The sequence below is a fragment of the Triticum urartu genome, chromosome 7A (assembly GCF_056163025.1).
Source record: "Triticum urartu cultivar PI428250 chromosome 7A, HENAU_Tu73, whole genome shotgun sequence".
Classification (NCBI taxonomy): domain Eukaryota; kingdom Viridiplantae; phylum Streptophyta; class Magnoliopsida; order Poales; family Poaceae; genus Triticum; species Triticum urartu.
The window spans coordinates 685,395,672-685,405,546 of record NC_141879.1 but is presented as its reverse complement, the minus strand read 5'-3'; positions in this window follow the sequence as shown (position 1 = coordinate 685,405,546).

The window sequence follows — 9,875 nt, the reverse complement described above, 5'->3', positions numbered from 1 at the left end:
CGCCTGGTCCTCCTCTCCTCTCCCCCTTCAGATCCACCGCTTCCGAGCGCGTCCTTGGCCGCGACGCCGTGCTGACCGCGGCCACCGCTGTCCCCGCCCCTCTCCGACGAGTCCCCGAGTGCTGCCATGCCCAGCTACATCTTCTCCGACCACGGACTCGAGCTCGTCGCCCCTACAGCGGCCACCCCGTGGTCGTCTTCTTCCTCGGCTCACCGTCGTCTTCTTCAATGACGGTGCCCGCTGCAGCTCCTAAACCCACCACCGGGCCCTCGTGCGCCCTCTCGGTGAGCTTGCCCTCCTCTTCCCTCTTTCACGTAGGCCGCCTCCCTCTCTAGCTCGCTCACCGCAGCTGCCAAAGCTCGACCCCCGCCACTGAGCTCCCCGCCGTCGCTACTGACGCTGTCGAGCTCAACCGAGCCCCGCGTCATGCTTAGGGCCTCGCGGCGGAGCCGCCCATGCCCTTAGCTTGTCCTGCCACACCCCGCAACACCGTCCCCGTCGAAGCCCGATCGCCGCCGTCGCCTATCGTCGCTGCAACGGCCATCTCCGGCCACCTAGTTGCTCCCACTGCCACCAACTGACGCGGCATCGAACGACCGCTCGGACGGACCTGGCCGCGCCCCCTCCCCGTGCCCCGTAATGCAATCCCGACGAGGTCCCGAATGCCACCACCGCCACCGCTCGTCGCCGGCGCCATTTCTGGCAGCTCCAGCTCCGGCCAGCCTCACCACGCGACGCGGCGGGTTCTCCCCGCCCGCCCGCGCCCGTGTTGGCCCCCTATAGGCGAATCTCGGCCATCTCCGGCGTCATGCCGCCGCGGGAGAGGTCGCCGGAGCCTTCTCTGGTGCCCTGCCGACGTGGCCGGTCAGGGCCACCCCCCTGGGTCACTACCAGTAGGCCCCGCGGGCCCCTGTTGGCTAAGATGACTCAGTCAACTTTCCTGACTGGGCATCCCTTGTCGATGACAGGCGAGCCCCACTTGCTAATTAATTTTAGTGTAATTTAAAATGGTTAATTAACCTAAGCAACAACTGACACCCAGGGCCCACCCCCTTAATTAGCTCTGTTTAATTAAAATGAACTCAATTAGCTCTCTGTCTATGACATGTGGGTCCCACTGGACTCACATGTCAGTTTTGACCTGGTCAGCGTGTTTGTTGACCGCTGACATCATCCCCACGCAATGTTGTCGTCATTTTTCCTTTTCTGTTAATTCTGTTAATTTAAATAATTTCTGGAAATGCTTTAATCTTTGAAAAATCATAGCAATTAAACTGTAGCTCGGATGAAAATGTTTTCTATATGGAAGTTGCTCAGAAAAATTCAACGAATCCGAATACGCGATCCGTTAATCTTTCACATGCCCCTAGCATGCTGAACATGGGACATTCCCCCTCCGGTCATAGAGATGACACAAGTCCGGAACCGGGAATACATTCCTGGTTGAATCCCCCCTTCATCTACATCGTGTAGCCATACGTTAGGTCACTCCCGGCACAGCATATTGCCACGTTATGCTTTGTGATGCTATGTTTGCTTTATATTTACTGTTTCTTCCCCCTCTTCTCTCCGGTAGACCTCGAGACCGATGCCGCCCCTATGATCGACTACGTCGACGATGACCCCTCCATGCCAGAGCAACCAGGCAAGCAAACCCTCCTTGAGCATTACGATATCGCCCATTTCTTTCCCTCTCATGCTTGCATTAGAACTGCTACTGCTTTCTGTATGATCCTACTCTGATGCATAGCCCATTGTTGTTACCTCCTTTTATACCTTACCTGCTTATCCTAAACAGCTTAGTATATGTTGGTTAGTGATCCATCAGTGACCCCCACCTTGTCCCGGTTGCCCCGCTTTATGTTCGATGACTCGATCAACGTGATCGACGTCCAGGCCCCGACACCACACATCACCCCCCTAGTTATATGACTCTGTAGAGTTACCATCGAGTGCCGAGGGTGGAACCTCTTACATCACTCCTGATGAGATCTCCGTAGTGTAGCTATACGGTCGAGGTCATCGAGGGTGATTTCCTCCTTAACCACTTCCGATAGGGCTCTGTCGTGCAACCCATCAAATGTGAACCTCGAGGGTGGATCCTCTTACGTTCACCTTGATGACAACATCGAGTGGAATTCACCGGGGGTGATTCCTTGGGTTTTCTCCTTGGTGTTAGACACACAGTTACTATGGTTACTATGACTTTGCACTGAGCCATGTTACTAAAGACGGGTCGACCCTGAGGGGTACCCGCGCGAGCTTAATAGCGAGTGATGTGGAGTCGGGTTGACCTGGAAGGTGCCCGCGAGATAACTACGAGGCGTGGCCGGGCATTCTTAGCCCTTGCCACAAGTACTCGAGATGGGGCAACGGGGTCACATCTTTCGTGAGTCTCTGCTTGTTACCGCGCGTTCCTAATCCACTACGATTTGGATATTTGATCCGAGGGGGCTCTGGCCTGATAGCACTAACCATCACGTGGGCATAGTATGGGCGTTTTGCCATCGTATACATCAGCCGAAGCTTAATAGACGTCAGCGACTGAGCGGCGCGCGCCGGGTTGGACTGCGTAAGCGCCTGCCTTGTTGAAGGAGGTAGCTAGGTTTGCTCACCGGCTGCCCACGCAACGTGCAGGAGTTCCCGGGGAGATGGCCCATGACCACTGGGGGCATAGGTTTAGTCCGGCGTGCTGGCCTCTCTATTAAGCCTAGGTCGGGTTGCGGCATATTGTTTGACCGAGGCCGGGCATGACCCAGGAAAGTGTGTCTGGCCGGAGTTAATCGAGCGTGGTGGGTAAGTTGGTGCACCCCTGCGGGGAACAAAACATCTATCGATAGCCTGTCCTACGGTAATGGACACTTGGAGTTGTATCCCGATCGATGCAACTAGAACTGGATACTTGTGATGAGAAATGGATTGTGATGAGACTTGGATATGAGATGATAACTGGATAGTATGGCTCTGGGATTGCTTTCTCGCACGGAGTCGAGAAAGGATCTCTGGCCGAGGTTGATAACACTTCTACTACTTTACTTTATGCTACTCTACTCCCTCCTGTTGCTGCAAGATGGTGGTTTCCAGAAGATGCTAGTCTTCGATAGGCTAGGCTTTCCCCTTCCCTTCTGGCATTCTGCAGTTTAGTCCAGAGATACAACCCATTCCTTTGGTACAGATGCATACTTAGTTTAGATATGATGTAAGTCTTGCGAGTACTTTGGATGAGTACTCACGGTTGCCTTGCTACTTCTTTTCCCCCATACCCGATTGTTGCGACCAGATGACGGATCCCAGGAGCCAGACGACGCCACTGATGACTACTACTACCCGTAGGATGCCTACTACTACGTGACGACCGCTGACGACTTGGAGTAGTTATGAGGCTCCCAGGCAGGAGGCCTTGCCTTTTCGATCGTTGCTGCTTTTATGCTAGCCTTCTTAAGGCAACTTTGTTTAACTCATGTCTGTACTCAGATATTGTTGCTTCCGCTGACTCTTTTGTTTTCGAGCTTGTGTATTCGAGCCCTCGAGGCCCCTGGCTTGTAATATAAAGCTTGTATTATTTTAATTTGTGTCTAGAATTGTCTTGTGATATCTTCCCGTGAGTCCTTGATCTTGATCGTACACATTTGCGTGTATGATTAATGTATGGTCAAATCAGGGGCGTCACAAGTTGGTATCAGAGCCGACTTCCTGTAGGTAGCCCCCTTTCCAACCCCTTGGACGAAGTCGAGTCTAGTCACTACAAAAACTTTTACTAACATGGTTGTGTGGCTTACGGGCCCACGTCGCCATTGGGTGGTATTAGGATCTTTTATTCCTCGTCTATGCTCTGGGACTCTGATCTCTCTTCCTTTCGGGTTAAAATTTTTTGCTAACTCTAACATTAGGATCTCGTAACTACTTCCTCTCGGAGAGCCCCTTATTTCAGATAATCGCCTACTGCATCAGAAGATTCCGAAGATACTCTACGATATTCTCTCGAGACTTTGTGCCTGTTGCCTTTGCAATTCCCTACCATCGAAATATCCTTATGGATAACTACACACACTTGCCAATCTTGCATTATATCCCATTGATCTTGTTATTACAAGATGCCCTGAACTGCTCTCCTTTGTTCCGAGAATCCTTTGAGTTTACTGCCTTGCAGTTCCTTGTTATGTAAATACCCCTACGGATAACTCTGTGCACCTATCGAGTATCCGCTCATCCTTAGTTGATTCATGTACTTCACAAAAGTCTTCATAATACCATTCGTTCTTGTGAAAATCCTCAACAGCCTATTATTCATGAATTTCTTGGTTGCTTGCATTATGGTAAATACCATAAGTTTAGTAATCTTATTGTCAGCCTTTGTCATTATCATTTTTAGTTCGCTGATACAATATGTTGCGAATGCTCGCAATCCTCAATCAGATCCTAGAATTCATCATTCCGGCTCAGACGTCATTTTAACATGTGCTAGATCTCGACCAATCAAATCACCATCGATTGTACCCCTATGGCTATTCTACCTATCCATCCCTAATCAGAGCATTGCTTCTGATCCCTTGTCTTGGAATTCATAATCCCTTTGCAATTGAGCTTTGAGTTAGTCAGTTGTTTCTATAATCTGATCTCCTTGCATTCTTTCTTCCTCTGATTGAATATTGATGCTCACATCAGATCCCTTGTGGACCACTAGACCCCCCCTTTTTCGGATTTTATCCGACAATGTCCTTCATATTCAATAAGCTTGTGAGCTTTTCCTCGGAGACATAATGCTTTTGGTAAATTGTATCCTCCGCTTTCTCTAGCATGCTCTACTACCAAGCTTGTGTTATTTATTCTCGAAATTTATGAGATATGTTCCTAAGATGCCCCGATGGGCTGAACCTATGCCTTCCTAATCTATGTGAACTCGAAAGTTATGTGGGTTATACTCTGCTGGCTTTTCGTCAGATAAAATTTCAACACTACAGCTTCATCAAGAGCGAGAAGTAAAATGAAATGTTATGCATTGTAGAAGTGGGAGTCGACCATGAACCTTGTGTTCATGCCCACGGACACGGTGTGGGACTTATCATGAAAGCTACTCGCAAGGATATCTAATCATTTGAATAATTCTTCCGGTATCGTAAATTGGGTCCCTTGTAGTTATGGTCCCGACCATATTTCCTCCTTGATCCCATTTACTGGGTAAGTTACAATTACTTATCCTCTGCAAATCATTCCCTCGTCCAACCTCTACTCCGATTTACCTTCTGGCGTTACACCTAGTAATTGATACTGGGAAGCTTTATACCCCATCACATCATTCCTAGCCTGATCGGCTATATTTTTATCATGTCAACTTTTTAACTGTGTACCTGGTCCTTATGCCCGGAGCAACTTCTGACGATGAGCTAAGCTTACGTCAATCTTCCTCATCTTATCATTTCACCTCGAACAACAAGCTTGACTTTGAGCTTGTGTCGAATCCGTGGTTCTCATAGCCTTTCACTTCATCCTCCCTTTTCTGCTCGAGGGCATCTTCATAGAGTCTCTTGACAAAATTTGTCTTGATCACCATCAACACTTTGGCTTCTTCAGAGATGTCAATTGAATTCATGGCTAGAAATACCATCATTGCCTCTCGATGACTTGTGTCAGCATCAACAACATTCTTGTCTTCCCCCCAACACAAACTTGATCATATTAATTTTGGGAATACATCATTTTTGGACATGTCGATGGTTTGCTACTGAGCCCGTCGGCCACACCCTCATCTTTTCCCTGCTAAAATTGTATGACTTATTTTCTAAGTTGTTTCCGATGGATCCTTGGTGTATCTAGAGTCTGACCTTTGCTTGAAACCATGTGAATGCTATCTCGAAGCATTTTTGTGGTAATCCGATCTCCAATAAGAACATTTGAAGCGCGATATTAAATTTCCTTTATCAATTATCCAAACACCGTTGTACGGGTAATGTCATGAAATTTCTTTCGCTTTACCTAATTGGTTGTCTACTTACTATCCTGTCATGGATATCATCCTCTTCTTGTCCTTGGGAAGGATATACTCCTGATAAATGTGTTTAAACAAATTTTCCTTTCCATTGTTCTGATTATTATACTAATCATATTTTCATTTCCATTCTTTTGTTTAACCTTTCTGGTAAACTAACTTATCTCAGTAGAGATAATTTCCTGCTTACGTAAGCACCTCAATGTACAACTCTGTCAGTAAAGACCATGTTACTATTGTTGATGGCATTCCGGTAGCCACCGATGGACGAGAACTTTGCCTAATGGCCCGCCTCGTTCAACGAGCAGGAAAATGTTTCTCTTCATCCCTTGCCCTTGGTACCGACGTTGTTGCCGACATAACTGACAGGTTAGACACTGACATGCCTTACTATCATGACCGTACAAGATGTCAGCACCCATCCTGCTTTTTAACCCACCTGGTGGGCCCATAACCCACAGTTCCACAGGATCGGAACCTGACTCTCCTGTATATCCTTTATTCCGAAGTATCATTTGCTCTTGGCTTTGTGTGTTGTCATGAGCCACCGTCTGAGAGATGATCTATTCCCGATGCTCTGAACCCCCTTCTCACACTCTGTTCAGGTATCGATCGTTTGTCCATTCGCTTGAAACTTCCTATTGTACCTTCATATTTTGCTCTCGTTGTTTTCTTAAGTTTCAACTGATGATATGCCTCTATGCCGCGTTCACTGCCATAGTCCCCGCGTACCTATCTTGTGTTGAGCTCCGTCCTTCCCGAGTCTTTTTCCTAACTCCACCTCTTAAATCCCGGGATGAGATTTCTTGTAGTGGAGGAGATTTGTAACACCCCCAGTGTCATGCTACAGTAACCCTTGGGGTTAAGCTAATCATTTTGCTAAACAAGTGTTTGGTCATCATTGTCTTCTATCTCTTTCATTATTCCAGTTGAATTCAAATTCAAATTCTAAGTGAATTTCAAAATTTTCTCAAACATGAAAACTAAAATGTTCATCATGTGGCAAATTTTCTTTTGACAATTTTGGTGGTGAATCAACATTTTTGTAAACTGTCTAAATGGCCTATAATAGATAAAACAGAAAAGCTTAAAAAGCAAAAGTAAAAAAGGAGAAAGAGCACAGGCCACTGTGCACTGGGCCAAGTGCACAGTGCCTGGCCCGAGCCTCGGCCCACTCCAGCTAGTTCGGCCCAGCCCCTCCTCGGGTCGCCTTCTCCCTCTGTTCCCCCGACCGGGGTCGCAACAGGGGAGAGCCCCGCCGGACCGCCTCGCCGTCGCCAACGAGGGAGGGGATAAGAGCGCCCCCTCGACGCCTCGAGTCCTCCCCCTCACCTGCCGCCACTCCCACTTCCCCTCGCCCACTCTGCCTGCTCGTCCGCTCCTCTCCCCCTTCAGATCCACCGCTTCCGAGCGCGTCCTTGGCCGCGACGCCGTGCTGACCGCGGCCACCGCTGTCCGCGCCCCTCTCCGACGAGTCCCCGAGTGCTGCCGTGCCCAGCTACATCTTCTCTGACCACAGACTCGAGCTCATCGCCCCTACAGCGCCCACCCCGTCGTCGTCTTCTTCCTCGGCTCAACGTCGTCTTGTTCAACGACGGTGCCCGCTGCAGCTCCTAAACCCACCGTCGGGCCCTCGTGCGCCCTCTTGGTGAGCTCGCCCTCCTCTCCCCACTTTCACGTAGGCCGCCTCCCTCTCTAGCTCACTCACCGCAGCTGCCGAAGCTCGACCCCCGCCACTTAGCTCCCCGTCGTCGCTACTGACGCCGTCGAGCTCAACCGAGCCCCGCATCACGCTCAGGGCCTCGCGGCGGAGCCGCCCGTGCCCTTAGCTTGTCTTGCCACACCCCGCAACGCCGTCCTCGTCGAAGCCCGATCGCCGCCGTCGCCTACCGTCGCTGCAACGGCCGTCTCCGCCCACCTCAGTCGCTCCCACCGCCACCAAACGACGCGGCAACGAACGACCGTTCAGACGGACCTGGCCACGCCCCCTCCCCGTGCCCCGTAATGTGATCCCAACGTGGTCCCGAACACCACCACCGCCACCACTCGTCGTCGGCGCCGTTTCCGGCACCTCCAGCTGCGGCCGGCCTCGCCACGCGACGCGGCGGGTTCTCCCCGTTTGAATGCGCCCGCCCGCGCCCGTGTTGGCCCCCTGTAGGCAAATCCCGGCCATCTCCGGTGTCGTGCCGCCGCGGGAGAGGTCGCCGGAGCCTTCTCCGGCGCCCTGCCAACGTGGCCGGTCAGGGCCAACCCCCTGGGTCACTGCTAGCGGGCCCCACGGGCCCCTGTTGGCTAAGATGACTCATTTAACTTTGCTGACTGGGCATCCCTTATCGATGACAGGCGGGCCCCACTTGCTAATTAATTTTAGTGTAATTTAAAATGGTTAGTTAACCTAAGAAGCCACTGACACCCAGGGCCCACCCCCCTTAATTAGCTCTGTTTAATTAAAATGAACTCAATTAGCTCTCTGTCTATGACATGTGGGTCCCACTGGACCCACAGGTCAGTTTTGACCTGGTCAGCGTGTCTGTTGACCGCTGACATCATCCCCACGCAATGTTGACATCATTTTTTCCTTTTCTGTTAATTCTGTTAATTTAAATAATTTTTGGAAATTCTTTAATCTTTGAAAAATCATAGCAATTAAACCATAGCTCGGATGAAAATGTTTTCTATATGGAAGTTGCTCAGAAAAATCCAACGAATCTGAATACGCGGTCCGTTCATCTGTCACATGCCCCTAGCATGCTGAACATGGGACATTCCCTCTCCGGTCATTTGTTTGACACAGGTCCGGAACCGGGAATACATTCCTGGTTGAATCCCCCCTTCACCTACATCGTGTAGCCATACGTTAGGTCTCTCCCGGCATAGCATATTGCCATGTTATGCTTTGTGATGCTATGTTTGCTTTATATTTACTGTTTCTTCCCCCTCTTCTCTCCGGTAGACCCCGAGACCGATGCCACCCCTATGATCGACTACGTCGATGATGACCCTCCTTGCTAGAGCAACCAGGCAAGCAAACCCTCCTTGAGCATTCCGATATCGCCCATTTCTTTCCCTCTCATGCTTGCATTAGAACTGCTACTGCTTTCTGTATGATCCTACTCTGATGCATAGCCCGTTGTTGTTACCTTCTTTTATACCTTACCTGCTTATCGTAAACTGCTTAGTATAGGTTGGTTAGTGATCCATTAGTGACCCCCACCTTGTCCCATTTGCCCCGCTTTATGTTCGATGACTCGATCAACGTGATCGACGTCCAGGCCCCGACACCACACATCACCCCACCTAGTTGTACGACTCTGCAGAGTTACCATCGAGTGCCGAGGGTGGAACCTCTTACATCACTCCTGATGAGATCTCCGTATTGTAGCTATACGGTCGAGGTCATCGAGGGCGATTTCCTCCTTAACCACTTCCGATAGGGCTCTATCGTGCAAACCATCAAATGTGAACCTCGAGGGTGGATCCTCTTACGTTCACCTTGATGACAACATTGAGTGGAATTCACCGGGGGTGATTCCTCGGGTTCTCTCCTTGGTGTTAGACACACAGTTACTATGGTTACTATGACTTTGCATTGAGCCATGTTACTAAAGACGGGTCGACCCTGAGGGGTACCCGCGCGAGCTTAATAGCAAGTGATGTGGAGTCGGTTTGACCTGGAAGGTGCCCGCGAGATAACTACGAGGCGTGGCCGGGCATTCTTAGCCCTTGCCACAAGTACTCGAGACGGGGCAACGGGGTCACATCTTTCGTGAGTCTCTGCTTGTTACCGCGTGTTCCTAATCCACTACGATTTGGATATTTGATCCGAGGGGCCTCTGGCCTGATAGCACTAACCATCACGTGGGCATAGTATGGGCGTTCTGCGTCGTAT